Genomic DNA, 20,040 nt, shown 5'->3' with positions numbered 1-20,040 from the left:
TCCTTTGAAAGTAGCCATTAATTTCCCTTTATTCATAATATAGTTGAGTTACTTCAGTACTTTGAAATGTCATTGACTTGGTCATTGTCTTTGCTGTTTCAGGACCACAATTCTTCGATGATTGTAGATAATCGTCAGAGTAGATGAGGCTGAAATATTGATTATCTTAAAGGCAATGGTAGTTCCAATTTAGTTGGATTGGCTCTTTGAAATCAGACCCACAGTCATCCCTGGACTTGTAGCCAATAATTGGTAGGTCCTAGCAAGCTTGCTTGACACAGCCTTGGAGAAGTCTGAGTAACCCATTATTTGAGTTGGGCTTTAATGGAGGATGTTAGAGTGACATTGGTTAGTAGCACAAAATCACTGTTTGCAGTAAGGGTCTTTATGGTTCTAAGATGGCCATAGCTAAGCAACTGGTAATGGTTTAGAGTACAGGGCATTCATATACAGCCATATTGAGATTACCTGGGAATTCAAAGTTTTCAACAGCTTAGTTATATTTTTAATCAATATTGCCATCCTATTGTCTTCTCAAATTCAAGGCTGCAGGACAAGCTTTTGTTTATTCTTTTAGTTTCGCCATTTGTAGGATTAGGTTCGCCTTTAGCATATATGAAAGTCACAGTCAGTGCTACAATTAGCTGCTTTCCTGTCTCAGTATTGTAGGTGGTATAGTGAATAGTGCACTGGGCCTGGAGTCAGAAAAGCCTGAGTTGTATAATCCTCAGCAACTGATTTAAGTTCTGTTGGCCTCAATGTCCTTATATGTAAAATAGGGATAATAATATCTCCTAGGGTTGTTGTGATTCTCAAATGAAATATTTGTAAAGTGCTTAACACAGTGCCTGGAACATAATAAGTGCTTAATAAACACTTGTTCATTCCCTTTCCCTCCCCCTAATTATACACATAGTATGGGTTGACACTTTATTTTGTTGATATTGAGGATAAAAAAATAGAAATGATTCAATCTCTGTCCTCAAGGATCTTATGTGGGGAGGACAACACATGCAAACATAAGTGGATGCATAATACAGGATGTCCTTAGCTCCAGTTTTAAGTTGTTAAAAGCTTAAAACTCCACTAAGATTTTTGGAACACCCTGTATATAAAAGGGAAATAATATAAAGCAATTTGGATAAGGCAGGGGAAGCTCTAGCAGCTATTGTTGTTTAGTCATGTCTTATTTTTTATAACCCCATTTGGGGTTTCCTGGCAAAGGTACTGAAGTGGTTTGCCATTTCTTTCTCAGTTCATTTTATAGATGAGGAAACTGAGGCAATTAGGGTTAAATGACTTGCCCAGGGTCACACGGCTAGTAAATATCAGAGGCCAGATTTGAACTCTGGAACATGAATTTTCCTGATTTCACTCTCTGGTGATCTATTCACTATGGCATCACTTAGCTTCCCCTTCTAGCAGCTGGAAATTAGGAGAGGCTCCTTATAGCAGGAAGTAGTTAATCTGAACTTCAAGGAAAGCTGAAAATTCCAAGAAAGAAGATAGGAAGAAAATGGCTGACAGGCATGAGAGACAATTGGTCAACAGACATTTATTAAAAGCTTACTATATGTCAGGTACTGTGCTAAGCATTAGAAATAGAAAGTAAGGCAAACAGACTTTGCAGATGAGTGTACATTCTAATGGAGGAACCAGCATGTAAATAACTCAGTAGATACAAGAAATATACAGGATAGATAGGAGAGTGATTGAGAGGAAGGAGAGCACGACCAGTTGGGAGGCAATGAGAAAGAGAACTGGAAAAGACCTCTGGCAGAAGGTAGGTTATGAGCTAAATCTTGATGGAAGCTTGGGGAACCAAGAGGAGGAACTGAGAATGACAGACACCAAGGTTGCGGCCCTTGGTCATTGGGAGGATGATAGTGCTTTCAAACAAAACTAGCAAAGTTGGGGAGTGGGCAAGGTTTGGGGAAAAGATAATGATTTTTTATATAACATGTTGAATTTGAAATGACAATGAGAATCTAGTTCAAGATGTCTAAGAAGTATTCTTAAAAATGAGCTCAGATAATAAAAAATGGAAAAAAGAATAGTGATAAAGTATTGGAAATTGAGGGGATGCCCATCACTTGAGGAATGGCTGAACAAGCGGTAGGATATGAATGTAATGGAATATCATTGTACAATAAGAAATAACAAGCAGATTTCAGCAAAATCTGGAACAACTTGTATGAACTGATGCAAATTGAAATGAGTGGAACCAGGAAAAATAGTATTAGCAACATTGTGTGATGATCAACTATGAATGACTGAGCTCTTTCTAGAAATATAATGACCAAAAAAAGTACAAAGGACTCACAAAAGAAAATACTATTCATAACCAGAAAAAGAACGAATGGATTCTGAATACAAATTAAAGCGCATGTTTTTCATTTACTTTATTCTTTTTCATGGTTCCCCCCCTTTGATCTATTTCTTCTTTCACAACTGTTATTAATATGGAAATATGTTTTACATGATAGCACATGTACAAATTATATCAAACTATCATCATAAGAAGGGAAGGAGAAAAATTTGGAACTCAAAACTTTGTAAAAATAAATGCTAAAATTTTTCTTGACAAGTAATGGGGAGGAACAAAATACTATTAAATATAACTCAGAAGAGAAACTGGGGCTCAGTATAAAGATCTGAGAATCTGCATAAAGATGATAATTGAGTCTACCAAAGCTAATTCAATCAATAAATAAAGAGTACAGAATAGAAAGAGAGGAACATACAGGACAGAACTTTGAGGGACAGCCATGCTTAGTGAATATGATAATGAGGAAGAGCAAAGGAGTCTGAGAAGAAGCAGTTAGACAGGAAGGAGAATTGAGTCCACTGTTATGAAATCTCAGAGAGGAGCGTCTCTAGGGGAAGTGTTGAATGGTGCAAAGAGATGAAGGATAAACGTTGAGAAAATGGACATTAGATTTAGTTAATTAAGAAATCATTAGTAAATGGAAATGCAAGTTTCAGTTACATGATGTGGTTAGCAATCAGACTTAAGAGGGTTTAATAATAATAATGATAATGAACCTTCATTCTTCAAGCCCAATTACCTAACTTTACACTAATATTATTACCACAATATTTTGCATTTTTATGGATGCATTTTGTGAGAGTACTTTCCCCAGTACTCTCGGGTGCATTATAACTCATCTGATCCTTACAGCAACCTGTTGAAAACTGATATTATTATCTCCACCTTATACATAATGAAATGAAGCTAGGAGAGTGCACACTTACTCAATGCCAGCACCCACTCTGGAACTCAGATTATCTGACTCCCAGACCACTCTTTCCTTGGCCTTCTCTCACTCCCCTTTATATCTGTTATTTGTTTTTTCCTTCTTTAGATTGTAACTTCCTGAAAAGTAGAACCTGTTTTTCTTTGATATCCCTTGCTACCTAGCACAGTGTCATGTGTGTGTGTATGTGTGTGTGTGTGTGTGCGCACACACACATATGTGTGTATATATTTAGGAGGGGAGGGGAACAACCTTTTATCAGTGTTGGAAACTCCATATATAGATTTTCTATCCACTGATTCAAACCCACCATGAGTATACCTAAAGTTCTGTACTGGATCTTTTCTTCTCTCCTTATACTCATTCTTTTGGTAATTTTATTAGTTTTCTTTGTTATCATCTTTACCAGGTGATACCGGTTCTAATTTTACTTCTGAGCTCCAGTCCCCCATCTTCAACTGTTTACTAGTTAGCTATCCCATTCTCATGTCAAATGCAACAGATCCAAAATAGAACTTATCATCTTCCCCCTCATACTACTCTATTAATGGCAATGATACTATCATCCTTCTGGTCACCCAGGTTCAACATCATCCCTAGTTCCTCCTTTTTTCTTAACCCACATGTCCAATCAGTTGCCAAATCTTATCCTATCTACGCCCACAACATTTATCACATATGTTTCCTTTTTTCACATTACATGGCCAGTGCAGATGGGGCCAGATGCGGCAGCTGAGGACGATTATCCCCCTCACCCAGGGCTATGATATTTCTTTATTTAAAGGCCCACAAAACAAAGTTTTTGTTTTTATTATAATCCGGCCTTCCAACAGTCTGAGGACAGTGAACTGGCCCCCTATTTAAAAAATTTGAGGACCCCTGCATTTCATCATCTGCTGTTCCCTTTTTCTTCTGCCTTCAATCTTTTCCAACATCAGGGTCTCTTCTTAGTCCCTTTCACAATTTAGAACTAGTGATATCTTCCACATCAAGCTTTTTCTAGTTTTCTTAGCAACTAGTGCTTTCATTGCCCCCAAACAGAATACCTTGTCTTTCCCTGGTGAAGCTCACCTCTCTTTCAGTAAATCAATTCCTGTCTTCAAGGAACTTAAATTCTAAGATGGAGACATGTATACATAAAGCACATATGAAACACACATAGGAGACTGTGTGAAGAAGAATAATATGTACTAACTCTGGAAAAAAGCAGAGTTTGCATGGAGGCTATGGAATTTTAGCCTTAGTAGGGGAAATTGATGAGGAAGAAAATTTCAGCTCTGAAAAGGCATGGAGATGAGAGTAGCCAGTACAGTTGGACCATAGAGTGGACAGAGGAGACAGTAGTATGTAAGAAGATTAGAAAGGTAGTATAGAGTCATGTTGTAAATGCCAATCAGAGGAAATTTATATTTGATATCAGAGGAAGCCACCAGAGTTTATTGACTTGGGCAGGCAGAGTGACAAAGTAAATCCTGTGTTTTAGAAAAGTCACTTTAGTGGTTTGGTGAAGGATGGGTTAGGAAAAAGACATAGGGCAAGGAGATGAACTATGGGTCAATTGCAAGAGTCCATACCAGAGATAATTATATACTGAAAAAGAATGAATGGATAAAAGAGGATGTATTTGAGAGATGTTTGAGAGTTAGAAATGACAAGAATTGACAACTGATTGAATGTGCAGGTTGAGTAGGAATAGGAAGTTGGAAATGACAAGTTTTCAAAGCTGGGTGACTGCTACAGCAATTTCCTCCCTCCTGGTTGAAGGGTAGTCCAAAAAACTGAATTTGAAGGTTTGCTGTGGACTTACTGGGTTTGGAATGATTATGGGACATCAATTTAAAATATCTGATAGGTGACTAGTGATGTGGGACTAGAACTCAGGAATTCCTCTCTTTCAGTCTGGCTCCCAGAAAAAGTCAACATTTTTTGCCTTCACTTTCTGTCTTAACTCCTTACAATCATGCTTGTCACTACCATTTCATGAAAACTGCTCTGAGTCACCAAAGATCAACTTACCACAAAACCCAGCGATTTCTTCTTAATCCTTATCTCTCATGACACAACTGGGGTACATGGCAGTGTTGACCTTCTCTTCTCCTCCCAAGGTATTTATAATATTCTTGTATCACACTTCTCTTCCTACCTTTTAAACTGATGCTTCCTTACTGTCCTTTGAAGGATTATTACATCTCCTATGTGCGGGTATGTGTGGGTATCCCTCAGATAGCAGGCTATCTTCTTTTCTTAATCTTCACCTTCTTTCTTGGCGATCCTATGGATTCAATGATCATCTTTGTGCAGATGATACAAATCTACATATACAACCCTCATCTCTCTCCTCAGTGGTAACATTCAGTCTCGGACTGCTTGCTAGATATCTTCACCTACTTGTTCCACAGGCATCTCAAACTCAACATTTCTAAAATAGAACCAATTATCTTTCTTCTTAAACTCCTCTTTCCTGCTAACATCCCTAAATCTGTTGAGGGTAATATTATTTTTCCAGTCACTCATGTTCAGGCCCTTGAGTCATCCTCTCATTTGTTCTCTAACTCTGATGAGTTTCCAGTTCTTGTAGATTATACCTCTTCCTGCCTTATACCATTCTGTCTCAATTACAACATAAACAGCCTAGTTCAGGTCCTCATCACATCTTGCCTGGACTGTGACATCCTCTTAACCAACTTCCTTGAATCCAGTTTTTTCTTCTTCAATACATTGACCTAACAGTGTCAAATTGATGTTTTTAACTGTGAATAACTTAGCTATTCTCATCAATAAATGATCTAAGACAATCCCAAAGGACTAATGATGAAGCATACTAGCTGCCTCCAGAGAAAGAACTGAAATTGATTGAATACAGCGTGAACATGCTATTTTTCATTTTCTTTCTTTTTTTCTTTTTCTTTTATTTGAGTCTTGTACAAATTGATTAATATTGGAAATGTTTTTACATAATTGCACATGCATAATCTTAATATATGATTGATTACCATCTAAGGAAAAGGAAAGAAGAAGGAATAGAATTTGGAGCTCAAAACTTTAGACAAATGGGTTAAAATTAAAAAAAAATAAATTCAAATTTTTGTTCTTAAGCACAAGTCTGACCATGTTCTCTCCCTGTTGAAGAAGCTTCAATGGTTTTTCCATTGCCTTTAGGATAAAATGGAAATTCCTTGGTTTAGCATTTTGAAATCTTCACAGTCTTGTTCTAGCTTCTCTTTTCATTGTGATTACATATTATTCACTCATATGTTATATGCTCCAGACAAAGTAGCCTCATTATTCCCAATGTCAGACATCCGTTTCCTGCCTCTGCACAGGAAGCACCACCCACTATACCTAAAGTATTTTTCCTTCTCACCATTATCCTGGGAACACACACACACACACACACACACACACACACACACACACACACACACACTTCCTGTATTTTATGTACATCCCATCATTGTCATCATCACACTCCCTACCTGCCCCCTTAGGACTTCCAGGCCCTTCCATTTGCCTACAACCAAGTTTTCTTTAATATAAAGTATTCAAGTGTCTTTTGGAAAAATTTTAAGCTTTTAAAACCATTCTAACACTAAGGTATTTGAGACACTTCTTCCAGTTAGTGTGAGCTCCTTAGCACATTATAAGTAATAACAGATTTCATTCACTGAAGTGTTTTGCAAACCCCAGTGCCCTCTATAAATATGAGTTGTTGTTATTATTGTTACTATTATTCCAAGACATGAGTAAATACCTTTCCTAAATGAGTAACTGACTTATTTTAGTTACTGGTGCCTAACAAACTGTTGGCAACTTGGTGAGGCAAAAGAAAAGGGCTCTGGAGGTAGAAGTGGGCTGGAGTCCCCCATCGCACCATGAACTTGGCTATATGACTGACATCGGGCCAACCCCTTCCCCTCTCAGGGGCTCAATGTACTTCTGGGCAGAGGGAGCAGGTTGCACCAGACGGTGAGTAGGGCTCTAAGGTCCAGTGGGCCCCGCATTCCCTCTCCCCGCCTCCCGCCCCATTCCCGATGCACCCCACTCCCCACCCCCACCACTCTCCAGGACCTTGTCCCTCCCCCCCTCCCTCCCTTCTCTACCTTCCCGGGAGTTGGGCGCGGCCCCGGGTGGGCGCTCACCGGGCTGGGGGCGCAGGGGCAGCTGCAGGAGCCCCGCCTGACACACTTATCCCCAAACACTCACACTGCCCAATATGGGCCTCCCCGCGGCCGGCAGCGATATAAATAGAAGGGGGGAGGGGAAGAGAATGAAGAGCTGGCTGCCGGAGAATTGGGGGGAGGGGGGGGAGGAACGGGTGTGGGGGAGGGGAGGACGAGATGGTTATGGCAGCAGCGGCGCCCCGGGGGCTGTGGTGTGTGTGGGGCTTGGCGCCTGAGTGAAGGACTGGGAGAGAGACTGATTGCTTTCAGAAGGTGGAGGTCTCTGGAACAGCCAAACGCCAAGTTCAAATCCTCCCTCCCCTTCGGCCTGATTGTATACGCAGAGGCAAGTATGTTCCCAGTCTCCTTAAGCACCTCATAGGGCTGAGGATGCAGTTTTTTGTTTTTTTAATTCATCCATTTATTGAACACTTAATGGGGCTGGAGAAACAATTCTCTTCATTTATTAAACACTTAGTAGGGCCGGGAATCGTCTCACCTCATCCCCGCTTTTATTAAGTGTCTAGTAGGGCTAGAGATGCAGTTTCTTTTCATTCGCCCATTTATTAAGTATCTAGTAGGGCTGGAGATACAGTTTCTTCTCATTCGCCCATTTATTAAGTATCTAGTAGGGCTGGAGATACAGTTTCTTCTCAATCGCCCATTTATTAAGCACCCAATAGGGAGGAGTCTACAATCTCCCTTCATTCATGCATTTATATAAGCACCAATTTCGTCTAAGGATACAATTTTTTTCTTATTCATTTGTTTCTTAAACACTCAGTAGGACTAAGGATACACTCTTCCCTCATTCAGTATTTATTTAAGCACCTAGTTGGGCTAAGGATACAATTTCTTCCTATTCATCCAGGATACAGGCGGCCCTCATTCATACACTTTCTAAATATTTAGTGGAGCTGGAGATTGACCTTTGTCCAGTAGTTGGGAAGGAGGACCTGGAGGCAAAGCAATAGGGACAAATATACACATTCCTATATATGAATTCATGAAATAGCCATTGCCCTCAAAAAGTTCAAGTTCTATCTAGGAGAAAGCAATACATAGATTTTCCCCATTTTCATGAGACAGCCCCACCTTGAAAGAGCTAGGATCCTGGAGGGCTGAGGTACAGACCCTGTAGAAGGTATTTGCCTTTATTTTTCAGACAGGAAAAAAAAAACCAAACAAATTGTTTTAACAGTTTAACAGTAAAGCTTACCCTTACCTTATTCTACCTAGCATTAGATTGTCTATTTCTAACCATATTACAGCTGTAACTGATTTCCTCCTGAGTCTTTTCTCTGAAACTGTTAAGTTATAGAAGAGCTGCCAATGTACAGGGTTGGAGGGAATTTCCTTAGGGAAACTTATCCATGCATATGAAATTAAAAAACTCAACCAAATGCAAAAAGAAAAAAAAAAGAAAGGAAAAAATGGGAGAGGGAAAATCTAGTTATCATGTCCTTATTTAATCTCTCTTGAAGAAGCTGTCAATATTTAAAGGCTTCTCACATTTTAATTAGATTGCTATGCACAAATTCAGACATTTTTTTTTTTGTCTTCAAATTCCATGATAAATGTTCCCTCTCCTTGTTCAGGGACTGGACCAAACAGCCACATCTTTTTGCTCTTTAAATGTGATTCTCACAGTTTTGCCTTTGGGTGCTCTGATATTTGGTTCCCTCCAGGAGTCATCTAAGTACAGAGTCCAGGTTAGAGACAGCTCTCAGTAAGAAATCTTCAAGCTTTTCTGTCTCTGTCTCTTGCCTGTCTGTCTGTCTGTCTTTCTGTCTCTATCTGTCTCTTTCTCTGTCTTATTTTTTCTTACAAGCAGGGTTAAGTGATTTGCCCAGGGTCAGACAACTAATATCTGAGGCTAGTTTTGAATGCAGGTCCTCCTGACTTCAGAGCTGTGCTCTACCATGCCATCTCGCTGTCCCCATGCTTTTCTTAAAAGTGTAAAAATTGTTACTGAGTGCCAGATTAAGTTGGTATTCATTAAAAATACTGAACCTTGAATTATACAAGAAAGAACAGCAAGGACAGGTTAGAATGACTTCAAATATTGGAATAGCTAGAGAATGGAGACTAAAAGGGGTTTTCTACCAGCTGAACACCCTTTAGGTTACAGAGAGCCTCCTTATTGAACCATATTAAATGCCAATCATATGCACAGCATTCTCCTATGTGTTATCAAAAACAAAGCAAAAATCCTGCAAATTACACCAGTAAAGTACTATTTTTAACTTCAAAAATGAGCTTTCATTTGTTTATTTTTAACTTTTTTTTACAATGAGATATATGCATTACATTTTTATTTACAACTCTTCTCCAATTGTAACAATCTCTCCCATTCCCTACATATTCAGTTATATATTCAGTCTTCATAAATGCAGAATATCCAGACTGGAGTAGATCCCAAAGACCATTTAACTTAACCCATTTGTTAGACAGAATAAGAAACTGAGTCCCAGAAAGCTGAAATAACTTTCCCAATGATATTGCTAATACGTAGCCAAAGCAGGGTCAAAATCAAGTCCATGTCTTCTGATTCTAGGTCCAGCGTTCAGCTATTTATTCCCTTTTTTTCTTTCCTTTTTTCCCATCACTTCCCTTTTCCTCAGAATCCAATTAACTATTTATCTGGTGTAAAGGGCTGTAACTCTGAGTTGATGCCCTGAGGTTGCTCCACTATCTTTATCCACTATAATTGCCAGGTGATGTGGAGAGACCCAGAAAGTAGTGAATGGAAGGGACCAGATATGTTAACTGTTTGGGGGAGAGGGTTTGCTTATATCTCCACAGATGGAGAAGGAATCAGATGGGTGCCAATGGTCCGTATTTGCCTTGTCCATCGGAGAGAGATGGAGCAGACCCTTGAAATGAAGAAGACCCAAGAAACATTGGGTGGTTCTGTCGCTGACTGTACCCACCACCGAAAGAGCATGGCAGTTATGGCATTTGACTCATGGACATCAAAAATTGTTGGACTTCAAAATCCTTAGGAATCATTGGAATCCCTGAGACATGAAAAAATTGTTGTAGGACTTCAAAACCCTCAGGAATCATTGCATTCTCTGAGACATGATACAACTGTTTTTGGACTTGAAAACCCTCAGGAATCATTGGATTCTCTGAGACATGATAAGACTGTTGTAGGACTTCAAAATCCTCAGGAATCACTGGATTCCCTGAAACATGATAAGATTGTTGTAGGACTTGAAAACCCTCAGGAATCATTGGATTCTCAGAGACATGATAAGACTATTGTAAGACTTGAAAACCAACCAGAGTCACTTTGGTGGTAGACAAGGAAAAAGGAGGTCATGGAGATCCTGCATCGATCCAATTCACTTCTACCCCTAAAGACCAAGAATAAAGACCAAGGACTTTTGTTTATCCTGACTCCGGCTGATTCTAAGGTATCCAGGGTGCTAACTCGGTCTTCAACAATCTTGTGCTATTGCTATTATGGGTTTCCTACAGAGTTAGTTCATCTCTATTTTGGACAGATATTGTAGTCAATGAGTTGGGAGCTTAGTACCTTATTGTTGTTAATATTCAGCTGCCTATTTATGCCTATCATTCAGCTCTCCATTTCCTACTCTATTTCAGCCAGGGCTGGGTTTGGGAAGTGGCTCAGCAATTTCAAATGCTCCTGAAATAAAAGATAATCTTTTTTAAAAAATTAAAAATGATATTTTTCTTCTGATGTTATAGAGTTGTGAATTATGAAACTTCACAATCTCCAAAAAATGACAATATGGTTGGCATAAGTGGGCTATAATATAGAACTTACAATGATGTATGCAAGAAGTAGCAAAAAAATATACAGGCAATATTTTCCAAAATTTTAAAATTTTAAATCATATATATGTGTGTGTGTATATATATATATATATATGACATAGAATATTATATATTATAGAATGAGACATGTATAGACTATATGAGACAAATATAGATATATAATTAGACATATATAGATACATAAGGATTAGCATGCAGAATGAGACATCTATATGCCTCATCATGCACTTCTCTATCAAGAGATAGTTTTTATATATGTATGTGTATGTGTACATGTACAGACACATATTCTGTATCTCTCTATCAAGAGGTAGTTACTATATTTCATCGTTGATCCTCTGAAATCATATGTGGTCATTGTATTGATCATAATTCTCTCATGTTTCAAAGTTACTGTTATTATCTAAATTGTTCTGATTTTGGTCATTTCATACTTCACTGATTTATATAAGCTTCTGAAATTGTTCAGTTTTTATAATGATGTTATAGTGTAAATTATTCTTCTAATTCTGCTTGCTTCACTCTGCATCAGTTTACATCTGTATTTTTGAAATAATTTATTTCCTCTTTTCTTACAGCATAGTTCCATTGTATTCCTATACTACAACATATTTCAGGATATATAATTTTAAAAGAGTGTCTATCGCATAGAGTGAGGGATAACAGATGGAAAGTCTGAATCCTTCACTGGCATTCATATGATTTTTTAAATAGATGGGCAAGCCTGGTAATCCTGTCAACAGCATGGTCCTGTTGCAAGATCATAGATTTGTAATGGAGATCTAGATGGGTCTCCAATTGACTGGTCTTCTATTACACTTGGCAAGAACTGTGGAATGGAAAGAGTCTTGGAATGAGAGATGGAGATACCAGATGCTAATCCCATTTCTTCCACATTCTGTCAAAACTTGGACAAATCAACCTCTTCTGACCTCTATTTTTCATCTATAACACAAAATGATTGAACAAGATGATCTTTGAGGTTCTTTCTAACTATAACATTCACTGTTTTTTCTTTCAGTCTTCTTGCTGTACCTGTTGTTTATCTCTAGCTAATTTTCTATTTTCCTTTGCTATTTTACCAATCTCAATTAGATATATAATCTCATTGATTTGGCAATTTCTTCTGCAAATCCCAACTCTACTCAGACCTGTCCATTCTGTGCAACACTTGTCTACTTTCTCCCAGAGAGAAAATTTTCCAGAAGTGGGGATCCATCCATTATGCTTGGTTTCTTCTGACATACCAGTAGAACCTTGGAGCTGTCCATCTGTCATTCTTCTCTCTTGCCATGTGATCAGTCTACCTTTTCTTCCTGTCATAAAATTATCTGATGATATTCTATCCTTCTGTCCTTCTTCAGAGTTCTTATTGAATATGTATTAGAGCTTGATCACGTCCATTACCTGTCTCTCCCTTGTCTTCTCTGGTACACATCTGAATTTTTCTTAGGCAGTGATATTTCATGTCTCATTGCTATGCAGCAACATCAGTGAAATGTTAATATTGAAAAGATGATGCTTTATCTTCATGGGAAGCTTGAGGTCAGTAAAAGAGCTTTGAGATTTTTGGAAAGCAATCCAGCCTTTTCTCCTCATGTACAACTCTGGTTTCAACTCATTGTTCATCTGTACTGTTTCAGATAGATCTTTTTTAGTTTCTCTCTTCAAAATATCCTCTTTACTTCTGTCCCCATCTGTTACCACCCATAATAGGTGCCCTGTAATTTTTTTGGGGGGGGAGTTGGGATAAAGGTCATCAACACCAATTGTTTAATTGTTCCTTTCATTTCCTCAAATCTGATTCATCTGAACCTGACTCCCCTGTTAGGCAACAATTTTTACTAGTCTTGCTATAAATGAATCCTTCCTTTCCAATAAAGCCCCAAAGAGCTTTCCATTCTTCTTTTACCAAAAGCTCTATTATATTGTCAGACTGCAACAATGTCCTCAGTATAAAAACATGTTCCCAACTTCACATTACATTCAAATTTCTTTTGAGCCATATGGTATAATATGTCTGGCCCCTATATTGCTTGAAATCTTCTGTCCCTAGAATGAAAAGTACCTGGCAGGTGGTCAAAGTCTCTCTTTGCTTCAGTTCTCTTTTATACTTTTATTCCTCCCTAAATTTAATCAAATTTAAATTGATTTACATAGAATATAAATTGGGCATGGCAATAGTTCTTTCCTTCTCCCTCTCTCTCTCTCTCTCTCTCTCTCTCTCTCTCTCTCTCTCTCTCTCTCTCTCTCTCTCCCTCTCCCTACCCTCTCCTCTCTTTTCCTTTCCTCTTCTTTCCTCCCCTCTCCTCTCCTCCCTCTCTCCTCTCCTCCCCTCCCCTCCCTTCTCCTCTTCTCCTCTTTCCTTACTTCTCCTTTCCTTTCCTCCCCTCCCCTCCTCTCCTCTCCTCTTCTTTCCTCTCTTCTCCTTTTCTCTCCTTTCCTCTTTTCTTCCTCCTCCCTCCCCCTCATTAAAATTGGGTTGTGAGATGGGGAAATAGAGAGTTCTGACTTCTGCTTAACCAAGTAGGCCTTTCTGGCTGCTGTTGTCACTGAAGATTTTCTTTTGGAGAAGACAATTTAGTGTATTTAGAGAATGATGACTTGGATGCTGAGGGGTCAGGAGATGATGTCATAAGAGGATCAGCTGAAGGAACTGGAGAGCAATTGATGATGGTAAAGACCTGGGGAGGCATGATAGGCACCTTCAAGGATAGAAAGGACTATAATGTTTAGGAAGGATTAGGTTTGCTTTACCTGGCCCCTGAACATAGACATCATTGATGGACTATTAGGGGTTGTCAGAAATGTTGTAGGAGTTACATTTTTACTGTATTTTAATGTTTTATGATCTTTTTCTTGTTCAAGATTCCTCTAAATGCTACTTTAAGTTGTCTTGTGGCAAGGAGCCATGTGGAAGGGTACTGAGAGCTATGCCATTCTGGATATCTTTTTTTCCAAGCTAGAACTTACTTGGGTATAGATTAATGTTAAATTGATAAAATTGTTTATGACAGACTTGAGCCTAACTACAATATTAGTATTAATTTTTTTTCTTTAACATAAGTTATAAAGTCCTTTTCTCCAGAGTTTAGTACTGTTGGAGTTAAACCAGAAACATGAAAAACATTTATCAGGTTTCTTCATGTGCAAAGTGCCTTGTTTTGCACATATAAATAAAACCCAAACACCTCATTTCCTACGCTGAAAGAATTTCCTGTTGAAAATAACAGAAAAAGAAGCTAAAGCATCTTAAACTGTTCTCTACTTTTCCCCTCTAGTAGTACTTTTTACAAATATAAGCCATATACTTAACTAAAGGTTTGAGCTGACATGGACTGAATATGGTATTGAGAACTTCCCTCTTAGGCTCATAACCCTATCCAGTGTTTCTCTGGGATTTATCAGAATTTGGCTTGTTGTCTAGAATTCCCCAAGAGGAAAAAGGCTTTCAGCTCCCACATAAGCACTAAGGCAAACAAATCATCAAATATAGGACTGCCTTTATCTAACTTTACAAGAAAACATAAAGGACTTGCATCCAAGCTTATATATGGTCCAGATTATTCCCTTTCTTTCTCTAGTAATCCGCTTTTCCCCCAAGGAATTTCTATATAGTCTTCTAAACTTAAGAATATTACACTGTGACTTGAGTCTCCCACATGAATGAAGAATTTAGAGATCACTAGAGAATCACTCATTATTCCTGGACTGTCACAGTCCTTGTAACTCCCAATACCAGTAACAAGCAGTCACATTTTGTTGTTCCTCACCCCTGACTCTTGTATGGTGTAAGAACTTTTCCATTGCGTCCAGGAAGCTGATGTACTCAGACTGTTCTTGTTCCAGTATTTCCTCCTCTGAATCCAGGGCTTTTGATCCAGGAGCTTACTCAGTGTTCTGATATTGCCTCTATCTATTGAAATTGCTCCTGGTTCCTTAGAGAAGCCACACCAATGTATAGAATGCCTTTTAGGAGACTGAGTCCTTTTTAACTTCCCTGTGACTAAGATTGGTCACTTTAATTATTTCACTATTCAGCTTATTATATTTTTTTGTTTAAATTGTAATAAACATTTTCCTGATTTTACTTATTTCACTTTGCATTTGATGAAATATGTCTTCCCATGTTCTCTGAATTCCTAAAAGTTACCATTTCCTATGGCACAATATTTTCCATTATGTTAATGTACCATAATTTGTTTTTTTGTGCATCATTTATTTTTTTTCTCAATAGTATTTTATTTTATATTATATTATTTTTGGTGAGGCCATTGGGGTTAAGTGACTTGTCCAGGGTCACCCAGCTAGGCAGTGTTAAGTGACTGAGGTCAAATTTGAACTCAGGTCCTCCTGACTTCAAAGCTGGTGCTCTATCCACTACACCATCTAGCTGCCCCTAGTATTTTATTTTTCCAAATACAAGTAAAGATAGTTTTCGACATTCATTTTTGTAAGATTTTGTGTTCCAAGATTTTCTCTCTCTCTTCCTTACTGCCCACTCCCCAAGACAACAGCAATCTGATCTAAGTTAAATATGTGCAATTCTTTCAAACATATTTTCATATTTGTCATGTTGTACAAGAAAGACAAAGAAATAAAAAAAATTACCCAACCAACCAACCAAAAATGAAAATACTATGCCTCAATCCATATGTAGTATCCACAATTTTCCCTCTGGATGCAGATGGCATTTTCCGTCCCAAGTCTTAAGTCATTGCATTGCTGAGAAGAGCCAAGTCCATCACAATTGATCATCACACAATCTTGCTGTTTACTGTGTACAATGTTCTCCTGGTTCTGCTTAGTTCACTCGGCTTCAATTTATTTAATTTTTTTTCAAGCTTTTCTTAAATCAGCCTGTTCACCATTTCCTATACACCAATAATATTCCACCATTCCCAAAAAGCTATCAAACTGTGCATATTCTTTGATCCAGCAGTGTTTCTATTGGGCTTGAATCCCAAACAGATCTTAAAGGAGGGAAAGGGACCCACATGTGCAAAAATGTTGCAGCCTTTTTGTAGTGGTAAGGAATTGGAAACTGAGTGGATGCCATTGGAGAATGGCTGAATAAGTTATGGCATATGAATGTTATGGAATATTATTGTTCTATAAGAAATGATCAGCAGAATGATTTCAGAAAGTCCTGGAGAGACTTACATGAACTGAGACTAAGTGAAGTGAGTAGAACCAAGAGAACATTGTACACAGCAACAACAAGATTATGTGATAATCAATTCTAATGCACATAGTTCTTTTAAAAAAATGTGTGATTCAAGCCAATTCTAGTGAACTTGTTATGGAGAAAGCCACCTGCATCCAAAGGGAGGACTGTTGGGACTGATCCACATAACATAGTTTTTTTTTATGGTTGGTTTTTTTTATGGCTGTTCTCTTGTTTTTTATTTTCTTTCTCATTTTTCCTTTCTAATCTAATTTTTCTTGTGCAGCAAAATATATGTGGAAATATATAGAAAGTACATGTTCAACACATACTGGATTGCTTGCTGTCTAGGGGAGGGGATGTGGAAGGGAGAAAGAAACATTTGCAATACAGGGTTTTGCAGGAATGGATGTTAAGAACTACCTGAATATATTTTAAAAATAAAAAGTGATTATTTAAAAATAATATTCCATTACAGTCATATTCTATAACTGTAGCCATTCCTCAACTGATGGTCTTCCATATAGTTTCCAGTTCCTTGCCACTACAGAAAGAGCTGCTATAAACATCTTTGCACATATAGGTCCTTTCCCTTTCAATTTTATGATCTCTTTGGGATACAGTCCTGATAGTGACACTACTGGATCAAAGGGTAATCACAGTTTTAAAGCCCCTTGAGCATAGTTTTAAATTGCTCTCCAGAATAGTTGTATCATTTCACAACTCCACAAACAGTGTCCCAGTTTTCCCCTCCAACATTTATCATTATTATTTCCTGTCATTTTAGCTAATCTGAGAGGTGTGAAGTTGTACCATAATTTGTTTAGCCATTCTCCAGTTTATAGATATTGATTTTGTTTCTATTTTTTGGTACTATAAAAGTATGATTATGAATATTTTGCTATATGCAGGACATTTCTTTCTGTTTTTGACTTCAGAGTATACATCTAATATAGCCGAAAAATTCAAATTGGCTGTGAATCATTCACTATCATTATTAAAGTATTTTTAATGGGACAACTAGTAGTACCCTGGACAAGAAAAAGAATTTAAGGCCTCAGCATTATTAAAGGAGTTTCACACATTGCCAAGGAGATATCATTAATGCCAGAAGAAAGAAAAGTATGGGTCAGACAAAGACCCAGGAGAAGACTTAGGCCATCCACTGTATAAACCTTTCTAATGTACCGCCATCATTCTGACTTTCAGTGAAGGTACTTTGGGAAGCGCCTGCAAGTCAATACAATATGTATTATTTGTCAGTCACCCCTTTTCATTGTTTGGTTTTCTTGTAGGTGCTCCAGAACACACATCAGGGAAAGAATTGCAGTCACCAGGTATTATCACCAAGTATTACCTTTCTTAGATTCCATTTAGGGGTTTGACTGCCATTATTTCATCTTTCTTCCAATTCTAGTCTCTTTTCCTGTGATCTCAAACCTTCAGGGAAATGCACTTTGATCTTCTTACAAAAAGATTAAGCATTCCAGACTTAAATTATTTTAGATTGTAAGGTCCTCTGGGGTTTAAAGTGGGTCAGGATGATTCTGTCTATACAGACTATAGTAGAGAGTTGAATGCAACTGCATATTTAATCAATGCCTTTTGATAGTATCTCCCTGCCTAGCCTTCATTGCACTCAGCCTGCCTCATACGGCAGAAAAACATTTTAAATATTTCTTTAATCAGTTCTCTTTCTCTCTAGCCTTTCTTTTTACCTGGAGCCACTTGGCTTTCTAACTCTGTTCCTACTTTCCCACCTTCAGTAAAATAATCTCCTTATAACCTACTTTAAAATTAATCTTGCCCCTATTTTTCTACTTCAAGGCTCCCTGAAGAGGCTGATCTAACCTTTTCACCATTCCTGAATTCCATTTCATTCCTCAAATGCTAGGTATCTCCAGGGGAATTTTGTTCTCAGTCCAATTCTGACCTCTAAAGTTACCTTCTGCTCCCATGGTGGTCTTGACACATTGAATTGAAGAGGGAATGGTATAGGGACTATTGTAGAAACTAGGAAAGATTGGGATCTAGCAGGCTCTTCATTGCATTCTTATTGAAAATAATGCTAGCTCTGGGGTCACAGAATAAGCTTCCTTAAATCTGGTTCTATCTGGCAAGAAACTGGAAACTGAATGGATGCCCATCAGTTGGAGAATGGCTGAATAAGTTATGGTATATGAATGTTATGGAATATTATTGTCCTATAAGAAATGACCAGCAGGATAATTTCAGAGAGGCTTAGAGGGACTTACATTAATTCATGCTAAGTGAAATGAGCAGAACCAGGAGATCATTATACACGGCAACAAAAAGATCATGTGATGATCAACTGTGATGGACACAGGTTTCTTGAACAATGAGATAATTCAAACCATTTCCACTTGTTCAGTGATGAAGAGAGCCATCTACACCCAGAGAGAGGGCTGTGAGAACCGAGTGAGGTTCATAACACAACATTTTCACTTTTTGTTGTTGTTTGCTTGCGTTTTATTTTGCTCCTCTTTTTTCTTGTGCAGCATGATAATTGTATAAATATATATATATATATATATATATATATATATATATATATATATATATTGGATTTAACATATATTTCTACCATGTTAAACATATATTGAACTACTTATCATCTAAGGGAGGATGTGGGGAAAGGGGGAAAAATTAGAACACAGGATTTTGCAAGGACTAATGTTGAAGAATTGTCCATGCATGTGTTTTGAAAAATTAAAAGCTTTAATTAAAAAAAAAAGGGAAAAAATCTGGGTTCTATTTATGTAACTCTGGGTAAGTCAATCACTTCCTCTCATTGGGACTTAATTTCTCCAGCTGTGAAAAAGAAAGTAGACTAGAAGAAATCTAAAGATACCTTCTCTCTCTAATTCCTATGACCTTGAGCAGATGTTTTCTTTTAAAATTTTTATAGCACTTTTTGTCACACCATGAACTTTCACAGACTGAAGATATAATAGATGGAGATGCTCCTTCCATTGTTGATCAAAATCTATCCACATCTTTTCTTTTTGCCTGAATCATGACTAGAAACTCTTCTCTCAAAATATTAGAAGTGCTGCTCTGGGTCTTTTACATTTATGAAATATCAATAAAGCATTCTGGCTTTCCTTTGCTCTTACTCCATGATCAGCTTGCCTCAGAACTTCACACCTCTTACATTGGCTAAGATGACAGGAAAAGACAATGATAAGTATTGGAGGGGATATGGGAGCATAACAGCACCAGCTTTATCAAATTGTCATGAGGACCAAATGATGTTACATGTGTAAAGTGCTCTATAAACCTTTAAGATTATATAAAAGCTAGTTATTATTATTATTATTGTCATTCTAAGTAGAAGAATATTAGCATTGAAAAGATAAATTCTTGTTACAGAAAACAGTTTGGAATTGTTGAAAGTACTATACATGTCCTCAAATGTGGTCTATCTGTATAATTTTAGTTCCAGTTCATAGTAAACCTGTAGTGTCCTGACAGACCAGTTCATGGGGCCATTAACTGCATTGTATAGTCTGGATAAAAGGCATGCTTCATTTTTTGATGACATATTCTGCTTGGTAATTGTAGTTATCTCTTTATATGTCTAATTTCCTTATCTGCATTGTAAACTTCTTAGGGACAGAAACCA

General features: G+C 37.7%; 1 protein-coding gene across 1 annotated transcript in view; it reads right to left on the bottom strand.

The window, feature by feature from the left end:
* Window positions 1-7,502, bottom strand: part of KBTBD12 (kelch repeat and BTB domain containing 12) — an 84,865-nt gene extending 77,363 nt beyond the window's left edge. The window contains exon 1 of the mRNA XM_003762486.3: window positions 7,397-7,502. The gene's annotated coding sequence lies outside the window, so the exon portion shown is untranslated. The remainder of the gene's footprint in view (window positions 1-7,396) is intronic.
* Window positions 7,503-20,040: the final 12,538 nt, after the last annotated feature.

This window comes from Sarcophilus harrisii, chromosome 1, assembly GCF_902635505.1.
Source record: "Sarcophilus harrisii chromosome 1, mSarHar1.11, whole genome shotgun sequence".
In the NCBI taxonomy this organism is placed as follows: Eukaryota; Metazoa; Chordata; class Mammalia; order Dasyuromorphia; family Dasyuridae; genus Sarcophilus; species Sarcophilus harrisii.
Note: the sequence above shows the minus strand (reverse complement) of the source record. Positions and strands in the feature narration are given on the sequence as shown.